Source organism: Zeugodacus cucurbitae, chromosome 2 (assembly GCF_028554725.1).
Source record: "Zeugodacus cucurbitae isolate PBARC_wt_2022May chromosome 2, idZeuCucr1.2, whole genome shotgun sequence".
Lineage (NCBI taxonomy): Eukaryota > Metazoa > Arthropoda > Insecta > Diptera > Tephritidae > Zeugodacus > Zeugodacus cucurbitae.
In genome coordinates this window covers 7,751,176-7,771,967 of record NC_071667.1, presented here as the reverse complement: position 1 = coordinate 7,771,967, position 20,792 = coordinate 7,751,176, and the positions used below count along the sequence as shown (strand labels likewise).

The window sequence follows — 20,792 nt, the reverse complement described above, 5'->3', positions numbered from 1 at the left end:
CAACGGAGTCGGATGTTTACGTTTTTGTTGTGTCCTCGCGTAGTGTGCGGTTGTTTTGCTTCATTGATAGGGACTCGCGTCGCGTAACAGTAGCGTTTAGTAGTAGTAGTTGTACTCGCCCATTGCCGTTAATTTCTTAAGTACCTCATTGGTTTAGGTGCTTGTGTATACAGCCGGTTTGGAGGGAACTTGTTTCGGCCGCATAAATTTGGCGAACGGTTTTGTTTACTTGTTGACTTGTTATTAATCGTCAGTTTTTTTTTGTGGAAAAAAAGTTTGTTATTCTTTGTTGAACTCGTTTTTATGAAGAAAATCTCAGTGCTAGTGACTCAGTTTATAAATCGGTGAGTTAAGGGAAAATATTAAATTAATTAACATCATTAATTACATGATTTTAATATATAAATTATAATACTTAATTAACAAAATTCACCAACTAAATTATATTAAATGAGAAGACTTAATTAATGTTTTAGATATTTTAAATTAAATTCAATTTAAATAAATTAAGTCACTTAATTAAATTGAACATTAATTAAAAATTTCATAATAAATGTTATATATATATTTTATAAAATTATAATTTATTTATTCCTAATTATATTATACAAGTTCTTATTGAGTTCAATTAAAATTAATTGAGTAGTTAATACTTTCCTTGTAAAACTTATTTCAAGTAATTTATACATTTTTAATAATGTAGGTACAAATAAATTATAATTTTGTTTAAATTTTTTTTAATGAAATTATTAATCAAATTAAGTTACATTAACCAAATTATTTTCTAAATTTGGTGGAGAAGCATTCCACAATCCCATACAAACACACTGAGTTTGGGCAATCATCCCCCAAATAATTTTTGTTACGAATTTTTCGCCTCCCACCCACATACGTCAGCAGAGTCCTTGTTTGGCTCATATACATATATACGTGCATATATACTTAGATATAAGTTTAATAATATATATCTATATACCTTGTTTTTGTAATATTCCAATTCTGGCAATCTACACCCACACTTTTTATACTTCGATGTTTTCGCAATGTACATATGCATGTATAACGCTTACATAGCTTATTTCTCTTTTCTTATTTCAATGGTATAGTGCTAACCCGTTGTTGCAGATTTCTTCTTTTTTCTTTCGCTTGTTTCTTAGAAATGTCACTTGGCTTTCAAAGCGGTGTCTCTTATGCATTTCCGCATTTGTCATCTGCGAATTGGCCAAGTGTTTATGCATGGTTCATCTATTTACTAGTTGGCTGACTAGTTGTCTTCGCAAATTCTTTGCGTAAAAAGAACATAAAATCGATGTATGTATTAATGCTTTTGTATAAATTATAGTGGGTTTGGTTTTAAATTTTTTGGTTTAATATTTTTTATAGCTTTGACATGGTTTTTATTAAACAAAAACCAAAAAAAAAGAACAGAAAAAAATAAAAAAAAAAAACTAAATTTGTAAAAAAAATATTTTTTTTTTATTTAAAATTTTTGGAATTTTTTTTTTACATATTCCAGTGTCTTTGAAATTATTTTATTTTTATTTTATTTATTTTTTTAATTATTTATTTTGTTTTATTTAATTTTTCTTTTCTTTGTCAATATATATTTTTTTATTTATTTATAATAATTTTTATTTGTCTTATTTATTTTAAATTTATTTAAATATTTAATTTTGAAACAATATAAAAAAAAATTTCTTCTATTTCAAAATATTGATGCTAATTTATACAACTCTACGTAAAATTAAGTACATATTATTATTATTAGAAGCCTTTGTTCACATTCTTCTGTAAACTTTATTACTAATTGTCAGTTTAAAATAAATATGAAATACATTACTTTCAATGAGATCATAAAAATTGGATATATATACATGTATATATGTATGTAAATGTAAGGCATCTGTAAACACAACAAAGTCGGCGTTTCAATTGCACTTTGGACCTGGCAAGATATACATCACAATTTACACAGCAAATTTTGCGTTAATAAATGCATTTATTTATGAATTAGTATATACATATGTACATGCATACATATGGGTTTGTTAATAAATATATACATAAAAGCTTTTATTTATTATATTCATTTTCTCAAAACAACAATTTATTTCTCTTATATTATATTTACAGCAACGAAGAAAAGCCAATACAAGCGGTGTTTAATTTTTAGATAAGGTAAGATTTAGTAATAAATTATTTTATGAATTTTTAATTGCATAAAATTTTTTATGAATTTTCTTAAAACAATAATTTTTGTTTTAAATGTTTTAAATATTTTTAAATTTTTTTTTTAATATTGTTTTTTATACTCTCGCAACATGTTGCACAGAGTATAATAGTTTTGTTCACATAACGGTTGTTTGTAACACCAAGAAATAAAAGACCTAGATATGGGGTTATATATATATAAATGATCAGGATGACGAGTGGATTTGAAATCCGGATGTCTGTTCGTCCGTCTGTCCGTGCAAGCTATAACTTGAGTAAAAATTAAGATATCTTAATGAAACTTGGAACACATATTCCTTGGCACCCTGAGGAGGTTGATTTCGAAAATTGGCAAAATCGGTCCACTGCCACGCCCACAAAATGGCGGAAACCGAGAACCTATACAGTGTCAGAACTAAGCCATAAATAAAGTTATGAAAATAAAATTTGGAACATAGCATCACATTAGGCAGGGACACATTTGGATGTAATTGTTTTTGAAAAGTAGGCGTGACCAAGCCTACTCGCAAACTCAATAAAGCTATATAAACCAAACTTTCTGCAGTCGTTTCTTTTAGACATTTCCTTATACAGTCCAAAAATGAAAGAAATCGGATAATAACCACGCCCACCTACCATACGAAAGTTAGGTTGAAAATTACTAAAAGTGGGTTAACTCACTAACGAAAATCGTCAGATACACTAAGTTTTACAGAAGAAATAGCGGAAAGAAGCTTCACTAAAATTTTTTTACAAAATGAAAAATGGGCGTGCCATCGCCCACTTATGGGTCAAAACCATATCTCAGGAACTACTCGACAGATTTCAATGAAAATTGGTATATAATATTTTCTTGACATCCTGACAACACGGTTAAAAAATGAGCGAAATCGGTTCACAACCACGACTACTTTCCTTATAACTCAATTTTGAATTCCATCTGAATCCTTCACTTTATAATATATACATTAGGAACCAATGAAGATAGCGAAATAAAACTTTACACAAATACTGTATATTGTTTGTGGCATCACTTGTAAAAAAATTGTCGAAAACGGACTATAACTTTTCAAAGCCCCAGATATCGAACATGTTGAACTCAGGGCCTTAGGTTAAATTTTAACCGAAAATATGTGTAAATCTATCAGATAATTTAATGTAATTCAGAGTAAATTGTTTTCTTCCAATAGTGCGTCTCTGTTCCAAAAATTATTAAAATCGTGTCACAACATCTCCCAGCTCCCATATACTTAATTATAGGTTTTTCAAAAATTGGTTAGGCTTTATTACGCATATATGTATTGGTTAATATGTGATATACCTTAGCAAAATTAAGTGAGCGTATAGTATTGGATATAGTGTACCTTGCTAATGAAATTGAATGAAATCGGTTCAGGCATTACCTCAGCCCTCATATCTATATATACGATTTTCGTTATTCTATTAAACTTTATGCCGAATTTATGGGTAAATTTGTGTGTTATCTTAATAAAATTTCTTCAATAAATTGCGAGAGTATAAAATGTTCGGTTACACCCGAACTTAGCCTTTCCTTACTTGTTTTTAATTTTTTTTTAATATATTTTTTTTTTAATTTTGTTTTTTAATATTTTTTTATTGTTTTTCTTTTTTTAATTTTTTTGTTATTTTTTTTTAATTATAATTTTTCAAATATTTTTTATATGTTTATAAATATTTTTTATATATTTATTTTTTATTTGCATTTTTTGCTTTTATATTTATTCCATTTCATTATTTTTTATTTTTCTATTTGATTTTATATTAATAATAAATAATTGTGCTTAAATGGAAATTTTTCTAACCCTTTGTTCGCTCAAAATACCTTAGATCAGCGTTAAGTATAAAAATAAACACAAGTGAATCCGCCCACTCCGCTAATAATCCATTTGCAGTTCTGCGTGAACACTTTGTGTAAACTAACTGTTACTGTGCGGCTTTTGTTGCCTTTTGTTTACAAAATAAAGTCTCGCAGACATTAAATTCCACAACTTGTTCACCTTTTTTTTCTCAACTTTCTGCACTTTGTTGTATGGAGGTGTAAAAATTGCAAAATTATTAGCAATAAAAAATACATATTTACATGCATCTGTTCATATTTAAGTTTTTAAGTATATATTTTTTATTTTATTTTATTTCTTTAATTTTGAAATGCCAGCTTTTTTGCAAATATAAAAAAAAAACATTTATGACTGCAAAATGCCATTCAACTTGAAAATCGCGTTCATTAACAAAAACAAACACAAGCAAAAAAATTAGCAACTGCACTTTTGTACGCCGTCTGCGAGCGGCAGACAGCCTAGTCGCACACCCCCCAGAGCGGCGACGACAACGCGTTGCCAGCTCTTAAAAAAAAATATTTAAATAAATCTACCGCTGCACACGCCAGTTTTTACAAATTACGCTAATTTGTTTACGTTAGTTTACTTTTCATTGCATTTTCTCAAGCATTCATTTGCTTTTTGCACATTTTTTTTTTTTCGAAAAGTTGTCATCTCATGCCATGCTGTGTTGTGCTATGCGTTTTTCTCCGTACTCATTTCATATGCATACAAATTTAATTGCCTGCGATCCGTTATTATTACTAGAAGCTGCCGGAAAGCATTTGAATTTCTTTGTTGTTGTTTGCGTATTTATGCAATTCTGTTATGCGATGCGGTAATCGCTAAATGAAATTCTCATAAACATGATTTTTCTAATGACCGCAAGCGACATCTTATTGACTTTGCGTGGATGGCGAGTAAATTACTTTGTTTTAATGGTTGCTTTTTTTACCATTATAGAAATTGTATTTGAAATAAATTGAAACAATATTAAAGTAAATGCTCATATTTTGACTTTATTAGTGCGAAATTATTTTATTTTTTCATTTTTTTTTTAGATTTTCTTTGAATTCTCATTTTTGTTTTTTAAATTTCAGTTTTTATTTATTTTTTGTTTTCATTATTTTTTCTTTTTAAATGTTAAAAAAATTTTCAAACACCCATGTCCATGAACTTATTCTTGGTCTAAAAATACCGAAAAAATGGTTTTCCAATCAATGGCGTTTCATCGAAATTATTTCATGGCAATAATTTTCAAGTGTTATTTTTTTGTATTTTTTTTTTTGTTTCAATAGCTTTCAATTATTTTTGTTGCATTGTTGGCAATAATATTAGCCACATGTGGGCATGCAGAAATGGCTATTTTTGGTATAAAAAATATAAATTTCAAGTTATTCAAATTTTTGCTAAAATAGCATGTTCATAATATTTGCTGCAAAAATAGAGCTCTTGGAATTATTCTTGAAAACAAATTCAAGCAAATTAATATGTAAATTTAAATTTTTTTAGGTTATGTTTATATTTCATATTAAATATTTTGGAAATCCGTTTTGTGGTTTATTTATATATTTTTTGAAGAAATTATTACACATTTTACATTTTCTTTATTACCTACGTAATAATATAATTTATATTTATAATACATTTTTTTTAATTAAAATTTAATTTTTTCTTATCTGTAATCCTTTTTATCTATAATAAAATATAAAATAAAATAATAATAATAACAATAAAAAAATAAATTATTATATTTTCATTCAAATCTTTTTTATTCCTTATCTATAATAATAATATATTTTATAATTCTAATAAATTTTAAAACATAAATTTAAATTTTCTTTTATCCATAATTCCTTAAACTTTTTTACAAAAAAAAAAATAATTATTTTTTATAAATTTTAATTCAATTAATAACATTATCTACTTATTACTACAAACGCCCACAAATCCCTTTGCGAAATATCACACCTGTCCTCAAGAAGTTCAAAGTTCTTATAAATTAGTTGCGCATACGCCCCCGGCAACGATTAGGCAACTTATACATATTCGTGTAACTGTCAAAAATATAATTGGCTTTGACAAAACATATTATATAAACAAGCTAATATTTTGTTATTTCAGGACACCTACACGCCATGTTTTACCGTTATGCCTAATGTTTCATTTTGTTTTACAATTTCATTTACATAATTCAACAACAAATATTAATCTTGTTATTCTGTTTATATTCTGTACTTTCGCAACAATCTGCCCGAATTTCTGTCTGTATTTACTCTATGTACATAGCGTTTATTTAGCGTTTACCTAACTCCCACCTTTTCTTTATCTCGGTGTTTACTTTTCGTTTTATTACTTAGCAAGCTTTTAAGCTCTTGTAATACTGCCTAATTGTAAAGCAAATTTCTAAAAATTTTAATATTTGGTTTTGTGTTATTAAACAGAAATTTTTCGTTTATTCGAAGGACGAATTTTACATATATAACGGAGGGAGTTATTACGCCGTTAGTTAATATTTGTTGGGGTCGGCTTTTTCGAAGAAGCTTTTTCTTGGACTTGCCAATGTTTGAAAATTACAAATTATTTAAGACAACTATGTAAAAAAAAATCTGGTTCCAGGTTCTTAAATTATGTCAATTATTGACTTTAGATTATGTAAAAAAAACTTGGGCTTTTAAGCTTAAAAAAATATAGATATATTTTTTGTTTTTCTCTTTTTGACTAAAATTATCAGATTTTGAGAAAAAAACCTAACTCCTATTTTTCTTACTATAAAAATGCAAATTGCCAATAAAAGTAGGTCAAAACACTCATTTCACCAATATAATATTTTTGAGGTTAGAATATTTCCACGCGCGCTTTTGACGCAATTCTGCTTCTAATTAAGATTTAATTGTGATAAATCGTTTTTGGTTGTGTTGTCAGAAAGAAATTTAACAAAAAAAAAGTATTTATAAAACACTTATTTTTGCATTTGTATGGCACATCTATTCACTTTGCTGAAATTGCTTTACGCACAACCCCCACACACACTCATAGATAATATCCCATTTTAATAAATTTTTTTCTACATTTAATTATGAATAATGTCGATTTGAATACAGCCCATTAAGATAGGCGAACTTTGCGATGGATTCAGTGCAGATCTTCCCCTGTAGGTATGCCTTCTCATCCAGCATACAAAACTCATTTGCTCCAAACGCATAAATGTTTTGTAAATAACCCATTTTTTTATATTTTTCGTATTTCGCCATTGCATTATTTTGACGCCGCTTTATTGCTCATTTGCGTCCATAACAGCCTACGCGGCTGCTGTACTTCTTGCGCACCCATTAAATGCCACTTGCATGTAGGTTGCGTATACGCACTGTGCGCCCACTCACATATGCATGTATGCCTTGTGGCTGTGGCTAGCGCGTGAGTGTGTCTTGTAAATATTTACGAAACACTTGCAGGTGTGTGTGTGTGTGTGCATACGTTAACGTCAGCAACGCCGCTTCGCACAGTTCAATAAAAAAACCTACAACAACAACAATGTAATAAAAAGTGGGAGGAAAAAGTGAAAACGAACGTTGTAAGGTTGATTGAAAAGAGAAAGTGAAAACATAAACGTAAACTCACCTCCAAGGCCATTTCTTCGCTACGCCTACGCCCATGTCAATAGAACGCCTCTCACAGTGCGCTGACTTTATTCAGTGCTGCTGCAGGCTATTCTTTTTCTTTTTCTGTTTTTTTTGCTAAGGATAACTGTTGTCGCTCGCTTGTTACGAGTGGTGGTAGTGGAAAATTTTCGGCACTATTCGTTTTACATAACCTCTCTTATGGTCCGTTTTCGTATTCATTCATTGAGGAAATTTCGGAGCTTACACTTTCCACTTTTTTGCGTTGCTGTTTGCTTTGTCGCGCCGTCGCGTCACTTTTAGGCGTCAAAATAGTTTTCTTTTGCATCTCAATTGCTTGTGCGCTTGCTTCCAACTATATTTAAGGGATTTTAGATATTTACTAGCCAGAGGTATTTATATACCACATTATAAATTATGTATATATTTTTACCAACATTTATACACATAATACCTCTCTTTCCTTCAAATTTCGCCACATCCACTCTGCTGCTAGCATCACTGACCTTACTTCATCCTACCACAGCAGACTATAACTACCATAAATATATATTAGATATGCTGACTCATCAGTTCACTTTCACTTTTATGCAAGCCCCTCTCGACTTAGGCGTCTATTCCAACCATTTTGTTGAAGTAAATATGTGAAGGACGGCGTTCTTCTCCTACTCCATTACTCTCTAGCTTCTTTTACATTTATTTATGATTTGTTTTTGTTATATTTTGTTTTGCTTGTTCGCTTCTCCCTTTTATTGAACTTTATGTAGAACAGTGTTCAAGGACTGTTTTCATTATTTGCATTTTTATGTATATGTAAATATGTTTTTGTTTTTCCATTCCTTTTTGAGATGAAATTACTCTAATTTGTTTTATACTTTACGAAATTTTCTTATACTATTGAATTTCGCTTGATCCGTCATTGATTATCCTAAATGTATACATAATATGTAAAATATTGCCTACAATTAGGCGCATTACATAAAAAATACAAAACAATTCATATTTCACCAAAGTAATGTGATTTAACTCATGATTTTGATATGTTAAAACAAGCTTTTGATTCGATGACTTTTTTGATGTATCAAAGTCACAAATTTCATATATCCATAGACTAGACATCTCAAATATAAGTAATCAATTTAGCGGGATTCCGAAATGGTTCAAAATATAAATGCCGAGATTGGAAAATCTACTTTTCAGTATCCCGAAAATATCGTCTTATTTTTTAAGGGTGCTGGAGAGCTAGTAATGAGCATCGCTAAGCAATTTTTAAAATGTAATTTATCACCTTATTTATTGAGCGATACTTTTCTATTTCTATCACAACTATTCCATTTGACAGCCCTTCAATGCCTTTGTATATACATTAGGGTGTACCCAATTTCGGTACTTCTTGATATTTTAAGGAGCTTTTCGCGAAGTTATCCAAATAGAATAACAAATGTCTTAGTAATCGAAACAGAGTTAAAAAATTGTTTTCTCGATTTATTTAAAGTACAAAACTGTGGTTAAATTCTCATGATTTCTAAAGTCAAATATTCTTCAAGAAATAACAATATGTGAATTCAATTTGACAGTATTTTCTCCATTAAGACGATAATTGAACTCAATCGAAATATTAAACCACGCAATTAAGGCAAATTGAATGCAAATTTGGGTTTAATTTTTATTCAACTCTGTAACATAGACAACTGTTTACTTTGTAAGTTTCTTAATTAACAAATTAAGCTGTAACGAGATCAGATTCAACAAATTTCACGTTTCGAAACTTAATTGACTCAATTAAGCGAATCTTCTAATTAGTAATAAATACTAAGAATAATTTTGTTCATCATAAAGAGGTGAACACGTACAAAAGATCTATGTATGATTTTCCGTGTTATTAACCTGCCATGAAACCATCTAAAACATGCACTATATGACACCTAACCTCAAAAGTTCTTGGAAATGTAAATATGAAATGTAATTTCGTGTTAAAGCATTGCCACAACAAAGTTTCCGATGAGTGTATATGTTTACTTGCCCATTTGATCGACTAATGGGCTGCCACGGCGTCTGACAGCGTGTAGGCTTGGCGCCGTTTATCTCAACTCATTCGCCGCCTGCTTTCTGTCACGCGATGCTCAAAGCGAAACACACATGTGCCATCGGAGTTATATTTAGAAATCGAAAAATACCAAAACAGATGGTTATGGGAAACACGTATATGTATATTTAAATTTATTTACAATGCACTCAGCGAGGGGAATCACACAAGATTCAAAATCAAGCGATTTACTTGAACACAAAGTACAATAACTTTACAGTTAAGAGCTTAATGGTGTCATTAGAAGAAGCGCATAAGTGCAAGCGCTTAAAGAGTAAGCAAATGTTTGAGCTTAGCTTACACAGACAGACACATATGTCTTAATTTACTTATTATTATGTATTTAAATGAGCTTGCATTATTTCTGGGTTTCTTGCGATTCTCGGAAATTTATAAATATTATTAAACCACTGCAAAAAAATACAAAAAAAATATTTTTCAAACAAATTTGAGAAACGTACAGAAATTAATGAATTTTTTGTCGTGATTGCAAAAACAAATACCATATTTGTTGATAGAAAGAGTGAAGTGCAAGCCTGAAGTGTTGTTGTTTATGAAAAGGCATGACCACCTTCGCGTATCTCATAATAAGAGTTGACATTTGCATACACCTGAAAATGTAAACAAACAAATTACGTCAAATGCCAATGGTGATTGACTAGAGACTAGACGTTTTGTTGATATTATTATTGAATACAAGTCATGGATAATAGCGAAACATAAGTATATGAGAGGTGGAGAAACATGTTTAGCCTTTTCGCACAGCCAAATTAATTGATCAATTAACAATAATAGATCAGCTGTTATACATTTTTGTTTTTGCTTTTCATAAGTTAGTAAGTTACATCAGCTGATTGCTATTTCTTCAATAACCGCACCCATTATTTCCAGCCGCGCCATCTACCGTCTAGTAGTATTAATAGTGTCCGACCGATACCAAAATTTTGGCCGATGCCGATTAATCGGCCAGTTGGCAGAGAATCGGCCGATGCCGATGCCGATTCTTTCATCAACAACATTATTTAGTAAATTAGTATAGCAACAAAATAAAAACAAAGACAAATAACATCACGAAATAGGTAAACCACTTAATTCATATGTAAATATGAAGTTGTTTAGTGATTTAATTAATATTCAAAACTAAATAAATTATTATTCGAAAGTTTATAATTTCAAAAATATCCTGTGAAAGGTAAGGTCGTATCTTGAATAGTTTTTGAATGGCAGCGTTCTAAAGAGCAATCTCTCACATGTAAAAGCCGCTATAGTCGAAACTTTAAACGCGTTTTTCTCGAAACGACTTTTCACAAAATTACTGACATCATAACTCAACGAGATATTGACCGATCAACTTCAAATTTAAACTGAATGTTCTTGAATATATTTACTATACAATGACCTGCGATCTTTTTGATTTATTGAAAATTGTCAATTTGGCATTTAAATAACGACCATTTTTTACCTAAAAAATCTAAATTTTTTTCAGAACTATGCCATTTTGTTAATGTTTGATATCTTTCAATAATCGTAGGTCATTGTATAGGGAATATATTCAACTTTAATAACCTTTTTAAATGTTTGTGTTTCAATTACTCATTCGGCCGGAATCATGTCAGCAGTTGGGTAACTTTTTTTTTTTGAACTCAGCGAGGGGAAGACATAACCCATAACTCCTTTATTTTTCAAAATTTTTGTAAAATAAAAATCTGAAAATATAGTTGAAAGTACACCTTATTATGTCCAAAAAACTTCGATACATTCGACCGAGTACTTCCTTTAAAAAAATTCACTAAAATCGTCTAATTTTTCATGGGTTACACTGGGTTACCCCTTAAGGACAAATATAAGCATTAAGGCCAATATTCGAAAATAGTAGGTCTAATAAAAATTATCCGTTATTTTCAAAGAGATGACTTTTGTCATTTATATCTCACATTGTGAAAGACGGCAAATAGTGATAGTGACTCAATAGAAACTTCGGAAGCTTGTCTGTCTATGGCAAACTTTTAAAAATAAATTAACCTAGTAACGAATGCTTCCATAATAGTGACTTTATGACATTATCTTCAAAATCTCAACAACTTTAAACAAAACTGTACATATTTGACATAAATCGAATGTTTCTAGCAGTGCTAAATAAAACCTTTCATTAATGCAAAATTATTGAATTTCTTTATACTAGACTTAAATTATCTTATGATGAATTGTTCGTTTAGTCAAATGTGATTCAATGTATTTTATATGGTAAACAGAAGAATTCAAATTTTATGCTCTAAAAAAATCAAAAAAGAAAAAAAAATGTATTTTAGTATAATCTGAAAGAAGTAGAAAGAATCGGCTAAGAATCGGTCAAATATGGCCGATGCCGATACCGATGCCGATGCTTAATTTTGTGGCCGATACTGGCCGATGCCGATACCAAAGCCGATTAATCGGTCGGTCTCCAAGTATTAATGCTACTCGTAGACAACGAACGTATGTATATGTAATTACTCGATTAAAAATTAATGTAGAAAAATAAAATTTTTATTTTGTATGGTAAATCGATCTAAATCACAGCTTTAATCGAGCAAAGGCCGTTTAATTAGCTTTTTTTTATAAAATAAAAAAATACATTTAGAAAAAAAATGTAAATTACTATATTAAAAACATAAATCAGTCAAATTATAAGAATTACAGTCTTAATTTAGTCAATTAGCAAATGGTTCAAACCATTTTATTACTATTTGACTACATTAAGAAGTCAACTAATATTTTAGATTTATAAAAATAACTGAAAAATCATTAAATTAGACAAAGAGGTTCCAGGGTAAATAGAGGTTATCTTTTTTAAGTTCATTAAATCTAAAATTTGTGGTGGACATTAAAAATATTGACAATTTTTTTCTGGCGTGTTTTCAGGATACAGGATTTGTAGAAAAAAGTTTCGTTTGTTCTACATGTAGATATCCTCATTGATACTTCTTATGTATTGTTTCGAAGATTAAATCTATCATTCAACCATCTTTTCTGGGAACCCCTCCATCTTATCACTAATTGCAAAGCGACTTCTTATTACAATAAACAGCTTTATCGTAAAATATTTAAATTTAAATACTATAAATGTAAATACTATAAATTTTACAAAATTTATAACAACAATAAAAACAATAAAAATTGTTGTAAAAAAATTCAAGACAGACATTTAAAAAAATATTATTGGTAAACAAGAGGCGAAAAGTAAAAGATAAAGTAACACTGAAGGCAGTCATAACAAAAACAAAACAAACGAAATAAAAATAAACAAACAACTGAAAGCCGACAATCATAACACAAGCCAAAGTCTAGGAAAGTGTGGGAATCACTGCGGAAAGGTACTATATACTACAAATACAAAGATTATTTACATACATATGTATATAGTGTGTATGTGTTTGAAAGCAAAAGTATGAAAATAAATCATAAAACTCGTCAGCAAAACACAAACTAAGCAAAATAGTCAAATCACATTATTAGTTACGAATAGAATTGCCAAGAAACGTCAAATGGCAAAATGAAATTGCTTTATTGTATGTAACGACTGTACTTGATAATGATGGAATGTATGTATGTACATATATAAATGCTCAATTCTCCAACACACACACACGCATAGAACATACCACTTTAATATGGCAAAAGTGGCGAGAAATCGTTGGAAGGCAGAGCAAGTGAATTGCCAACTAAACAAATAAGCGAAAAGGAAATAATCAAACTTTTGTAAATATTGCATTATATACATATCTGTACATTGTACATAGACACAGAGACAGTATTTCACATTAATATGCCATATATACAAATACTTTTGAAATTTATTTATAAAAATTAAATGAAATCACAAAACTCATATGTTATATTTATGTTCCTTAATAGATGTACATAATAGTATATAAATATATATACATATATACTATACTATTTACATATGTACGTTGGGAATATTTTCACCCCCAAAAAGAAGTGAATGAACAAACTAACAAAGAATTTTCGTGTTACAAGCTACATACATAGTCATCGACCAGCAAGTGGAGGTGGTATAGCAGTTGCACAGTGAAACTGAATGATGAAAATTTAAGCAAAATTTATCGAGTGCCAAAATATTAAAAAATACATAAAACAACTCCATAAAAATATTTATTTGAGTATTGATTGGCATGTCCATGAAGCCAAACAGGTTTTCAATCAAAAACTTCTGTTCTGTCTGTTGAACTTAATGATATTTAATATTTTTATATCGAAATCTCTTAGAGTCTCATCAGGTTAGTGAAAGAATGCCTTCAGCTATTAATGAGACCATACGATTATTTCACAATAAACCTGCAATGAATTCGAGGACATAGTGACATTCCAGGATATTGTGAACCGTATGAACTAGCCAGACTAGGCTCCACCTTACAGCTAAATTCCTTGAAAGAGGGAATATACATGTCACACATGGGCACTTTCAGATATTCAATCGACAAATATTTCATAGTCATGGCTGATGTACCTACTACACGATAGTTCGGGAGCTCAAAACCCGACGGGGTAATAGTTGTCTTCACTTAACTAGCAAGGCTAAACCTGAGTGTATTCGTGATATCAAAAAGTTTCCCGCAAACTGCTTAAAAAGTCCAGGATTATCCAGTTTTAATTTAATTTTACTTCGTATGGGGTTAAAGAACATCTTTCAAAAGTTTTCTAATAAAAAGGGCTATAAATTTCTTTAAAATCTCTGTTTGGTACTAAGTGCTTAATAGTAGACTCCACGATCTGTGACTTTTAAGCTAAAAAAATAAGTTCAGCTGGAAGACTAAACAAGATACATATGTTAATACTAAATAGTTCCCACGACAGTCGGTTCTACGTAACCGGTACGGACCAGGATTATTTTCCGGCCAAGGACGGTCAAATCGGCAGCATTCTTAAAAATTGTGTAGATAATGTTTTATGACGCTACAATAATAACAACCAAAAAGTTACTGACCCGATGCGAGAGGCTGGACTTTAAGAACTGTTAAAAAATTGTGTTCTCGAATATTCAAGGGTTTCGGTTGGGGGCCTATATTAGAATATTTATTTACTATTTACTTTGTTTAAACCAAGAGAGTCAACCGCGTAGAATACACGAAGAAGAACCAAGATTTTAGAGAGATGTTTTGAGATAAAGCTTTCTGGTCTTTAATATAATCTATTTTAAATTAAAGAGCGTTTATGTTGTTTAATACAAATTTTTAGCTATCACACCCGCTGCGTCTTTTCTCATGGCTTACGGCAATTTTCCACATACCAAATATTTTTGTTGAAGAACAAAGAAAACCTTTGGGGGGCAAAAGTTATAGTGCAAACGAAGGAATATACTAGTGTCTTCGTGGAAGAGTATTTTCCACGAATTGGTTACAAATATGTAAGTGTGTTCATCAGAACCCATGAATTTAAAGGAAATTCAAACTGAGAGATATGTTTATGCCGAGAAAAGAGAAAATGAATAAAATGATTATTGTAAATGAAACAGGGATATTTGTGAAAATTCTGATGTAAACGAAGCGAAGTATGAACTGTGTAGAATTTCAGTGGAAAAACAGAAAATAAAATGCGAAATATAATAAGAAAACAAACGAGTAAAAACGACTAACCACACTGGTTTACATTCGTGTTAGTGTAACTGTATGATACTTACTGGCGTTTTTTTTTCGCTTGTAAGAAAGCTGACGAAAGAACTTTACGCTGCTGAACAAAGGAAATAAAGAACTACTTAGTGTAAAGGGGAGCCGCGTCTGTGTGGGAAATATTTCTACATCATCTACATATTTATATATGTTTATATGTATTTAATGGGCGCAAGGGGGGTGGCACTCGGGTAGTTGAAAAGTACGAGCATGCGCACTAGAAAGCAAACAGCTGAGCGCCAACGGAGGAAATTTGAAAAGCATTCGCGAAAAATATATTAAAACAAAAACAAAGACGAGCAAATAAATGTGTAAAGCAAAACAAGAGAGACAAAGACAAAAAAGTGTAAACAAGCGAAGGGTGAAGATAGGCGCGGAATCTGGCGACTGCTGCCACACTAACAAAACACTCGTTCAACAAATAAAGCCAAACATATGTGTTAGTGTGTCAGAAAGACGACAAATTAGGGAGCGAAATATGGTTAAAGTAGAATATACACAAAACAGAGCCACAAATAACCGAATGATGAGAGAGTTGTCATAAGCAGTCTTTGATAAAAGCTTATGATTTTATATAGTCAAAGAGTTTCCGACGAGTGGCGAGTGGTAAATACAGTATACGTGCAAGTAAAAATGTTCGCTATTAAAGGACACACAAATTATCAAAACTTTTGGCAAGCAAATATAGATTTCTCTGTGGAAAAGAATAAAATCTTGGCTTGAGTTTTCTTTACTGTAGAGAGGGCTTAAATTGTGTTGTTTTTTTTTTTATTTATGTAGTTTTACTTCCGTCGAATCATTGAAAATGTAGCCAAAGTATTTTTTGTGGTTATATTTCTTCAAGAGAGCAGGTATTTGTTTGCATACAGTTCGCTATGAGGCTATCTTGTGAGCTCTAACGTGCCCTAACAGGTCTTCCACCGACTTGGAACAAAATGATAAAATTGTATCCGAGCTAGCTGAAAGTCCCGATATTCTAAGTATATGGTATATGGTAAAGGCTCGTCGACGTCGAACTAGTATTAAATCCTTTAAGGGAGGGGTCTGAGTTTCAGCGCAAAAAAAAACACTTTTTTTGTGATTTTTTATCTCAAATATCGATTAAGCAATTTTATTCAAAGCTTCTATACATTATTGAGCATAGTTTTGACTATGTTCTGTAAATTTTTCATGCAAAAATATTAAACCATTAGCTCGTGACAGAGCTTCCCTAGGACGTCTTGAAAAAAAAAAAAAAACAATTTGCGATGTTCACTGTAACTCGGCCGGAAATTATCCGAAAATGACAAACCATAAAAATTTAGTTAAATTTTAAACAAATCTTCCTCCCAACGTTCTCTGATTATTAGTTTTTTTATTTAAAAATCTTTGGCGGCCATCTAAAGTGTGAACCGTTATTTTCGAGTAAAATTTCCGCCATTTTCAGGGTGGGAAACACCCTTAATGTTCAAAAAAAAAAAAATACTAAACATAGGGGGGAGGTATTGGAGAAAATGAAAAAAAGAAAAATACCAAGTTTGAAATGAATCGGTCGAGTAGTTTTCAAATGGCAATGAACACGGACTTCAAAAAATTAGTTTTGAGAAAAACGCGTTTAAAGCCGTCGCTGTTAGAGTTAGAGCGGTAAAGGCCCCGAGACTAATTAAACAATAACTTCATGAATATTGCTTAGATCGGATTAAAATTTTGAGGACATATTCTTGAAATGTTAAACAATAAGATAAAACAAAAAAATCGATTTTTCGATAGCGAAAACCCAGACCTCCCCCCTTAAATTTAATAAAAATTTAATCTATGGTTGAATTCCGTAAAAGTGATAACCAAAGAATATCGAAAGTATATGATTTTGTTCCCATAGTGTTTTCTTGGATGCAAAGCTTGCTATCTAACTTACAATAAAGTCTTATAACTAGGACAAGGGTATGGAAAATATAATTTTGATTATAATTATAAGGCTTATTTAAGATATTGGTACCATTATCTTTCATTTGATCAACTCTTAGCTTCGGACTCGTACTTTGATCCAACCACATTTTCTACAATATTTAACTAAATTCTATTTTTGTGCTATTCTATTTTTGTGCTCACATACTGTATAGTTCCCAAACAGCTAGTCGAAAAGAGCAAAGTCGATCCATATGAGCACACATGTACATTCACACCCACATTTGTATAAAAATGAACATGTGGAGCACACGAAGAATGAGTGTAAAAGTGAGGTTGAGCGCCCTACTGCGAGAGTACCACTGTTCGTCGTCGTGCGAGCGCGAGTGTGGGAGCCGCTGCCGCCAAAGCGAACTCGGGCCAGTTGGAGTGGTGCGACCAAAGTCTTTTATCAATCGGTCAAGAACGTTTGTCGAAGTTGAACGCGTTAAGACGCGGTCGCGCGTATTCCCAACAAATTACAAAAGCAAAGCTTATACTATATAAAATACTTATAAACATATGTGTTTGTATGGTACTTAAACGAAACTAATTGTTTAACAATAAAGTGTGTGACAACAACAACAAACAAAAACTAACGAATGAAATTGAAATGAAATGAAAGAAGAGTGCAAAAGAGAATCTAAATAAATGTGAATTCAGCAAAGAATTTCAATTGATTTCATTCCATTTTGTGCAGACATATTGTACAGATGGAAAAAAGTCGATCTTAATTAAAAATACAAATGTACATACATATATACATATTGAAATACAAATCTTCGTAACAAGTGCAAGTGTTGAAGTGCAAAAACAACGATAACAACTACTTGCAGTAGTAACATATTGCCATGTGTATGTATACAAAAAAACAGCTGTGAGTGAGTTTTGTTTTATTAAAGTTAATAACTGTGTCGATGTGTGCGTGCGTCTGTGTGTGATTAAAAAATAAAAGCTTTTAGAAAAAAAAAACAACTACAAATAAATGAAACAAAGGAAATTAAAACGTGTATAATACGGTAATATAATATACAGTGAGCATTGTATAACAACAGCGACAACAACAACAGCAACAATAATAAATATAATAGTAATATTAACAGATTTATAACAAATAATTTTTTGAGAAATTTATGCACGAATTACAACAGCAAACACAACGTGAGGCATAATCAGTTGAAATATCTGTGTTTATATTTATTTATTTATGTGTTGGTATGTGTGTGTATAATGCTGCTGATTACTGCTACAAAAAGCAACAATACCAACAACTCGAGACACAATATTAAAAGTAGCAAAATAAAAACACATACACAACTGCACACTCACACTCGTACAATATAAACATTTACATTTGCATATACTATGCAAATATATATTATAGAACAAATGACTCGAGCAATCAGAACCGAACCATGCGAAATGAAATAATTTCACAACAATAGCAAAATATATACACACATACATACATGCATATTTGTATATATAAATATTTGTTCGTATATATATAATATAATATAAGCTTTTGGCGCCTTTTGTGGGTCGCTGCGGCAGGTCACGGGGCAAGACATCCGTGCATTTCAATATCAGTCTCCTATTAGGCAGTCGGTCAGTCTTTCGCTCATTCATATATTCATTCAATTTGCTCTGCTCGGCATCTCAGTTTAGCATTTAGCGAGGCCGCGTGCATATGCTGAAAGCACTTTTGAATTCGCGAAATTGTGCTGAAAAGGTGGAGAAAATCGCGCTAATATGGCAAAATTATATTCTAAATTGTTTTATAATTTTTTTTCAATTTTTGATGTGTTGAGTTAGAAAAATTATAATAAAGTTACAGAAGTTCGAAGAGTTGACATTAAATGTAAAAAAACTAAAAACAAAATTGAAAAATAATAAAATGATGTTTTAAAGAAAGTTGATATATTTTATAATAAACTTTGTTTTATAAAAAATTAACTGATAAAATCAATATGAGAAAAAGTAATAAATATATTGGAAATGATAAATATGTATATTTATTAAATGTTAACATGAATTGAATTTAAGTAAAATAAAAATTGTTTGAAAAGTAAATAAAATAATTAATCAAATTAAACGCCTTAAAAATTCTGAAAATTAAATAAAAAATATTAATTAATAAAATAATAAATAACAGAAATGTAAAAATTAAAGACAATTAAAATTAAAACAAAATAATAATACTAATAATATAAAAAATAGGTAAAATAAATTATTTAGAAACATAATGAAATTGAACTGATTAAAAATTTTGAAAATCAAATAAATAAATATTAATTAAAAAAATATAAAATAACAATATATTATATAATAACAATTAAAATAAATTATAAAAAAAAGAATAAAAATTAAAGAAAGTTAAATTAAATTTATTAAGAATTTTAATATAATAATATTAATTAATTTAAAAAAATAAACATCATATAAATAAAAAAAAAATAAAATTAAAAAGAATTAAAAATTAAAATAATTGATTAAAAATTTTGAAAATCAAATAAATAAATATTAATTAAAAAATATAAAATAACAATATATTATATAATAACAATTAAAATAAATTATAAAAAAAACGAATACAAATTAAAGAAAGTTAAAATTAAATTTATGAAGAATTTTGAAAATAAAAGAAAAATATTAATTAATAAAAAACTTGTAATAGAAAGAATAAAAATAAATTAAATAAAAATGAAAATTACAACATATTAACATTAAAACAAAATAATAATATTAATGATATTAAAAATAAATAATAAAATAAATTATTTAAAGAAACTAAAATGTGTTATTAAAAAAATATGCATTAATAAAAAAATATAAAATATAACAAATTAAAATAAATGAAGGAAATATAAATACATAAAAAAATAAAATTAAAATAGTTTAATTATTAAAAATTAATATAATAATATTAATTAATTTCAAAAAATAAATATCATATAAATAAAAAAACATAAAATTAAAAAGAATTAAAAATTTTGAAAATCAAATAAATAAATATTAATTAAAAAATATAAAATAACAATATATTATATAATAACAATTAAAATAAATTATAAAAAAATAATAAAAATTAAAGAAAGTCAAAATTAAATTTATTAAGAATTTTGAAAATAAAAGAAAAATATTAATTAATAAAAAACTTGTAATAGAAAGAATTAAAATAAATTAAATAAAAATAAAAATTAAAAAATATTAAAATTAAAACAAAATAATAATATTAATGATATTAAAAATAAATAATAAAATAAATTATTTAAAGAAACTAAAATGTGTTATTAAAAAAATATGCATTAATAAAAAAATATAAAATATAACAAATTAAAATAAATGAAAGAAATATAAATATATAAAAAAATAAAATTAAAATAGTTTAATTATTAAAAATTAATATAATAATATTAATTAATTTCAAAAAATAAATATCATA

The 20,792-nt window shown here is 29.0% G+C and overlaps 1 protein-coding gene across 6 annotated transcripts in view; it reads left to right on the top strand.

Moving 5' to 3' along the window:
- The window catches only part of LOC105210087 (protein CREBRF homolog), a 67,448-nt gene that overhangs the window by 10,272 nt on the left and 36,384 nt on the right, over positions 1-20,792 (top strand). For 2 of the 6 annotated variants that reach the window (XM_011180827.3, XM_054225763.1), the window contains exon 1: positions 17,705-17,882. The gene's annotated coding sequence lies outside the window, so the exon portion shown is untranslated. Of the gene's footprint in view, positions 1-2,133; positions 2,179-17,704; positions 18,225-20,792 lie in introns of those variants that run through there. The other 4 variants (XM_054225766.1, XM_054225765.1, XM_054225762.1 and 1 more) reach the window with 4 other exon arrangements.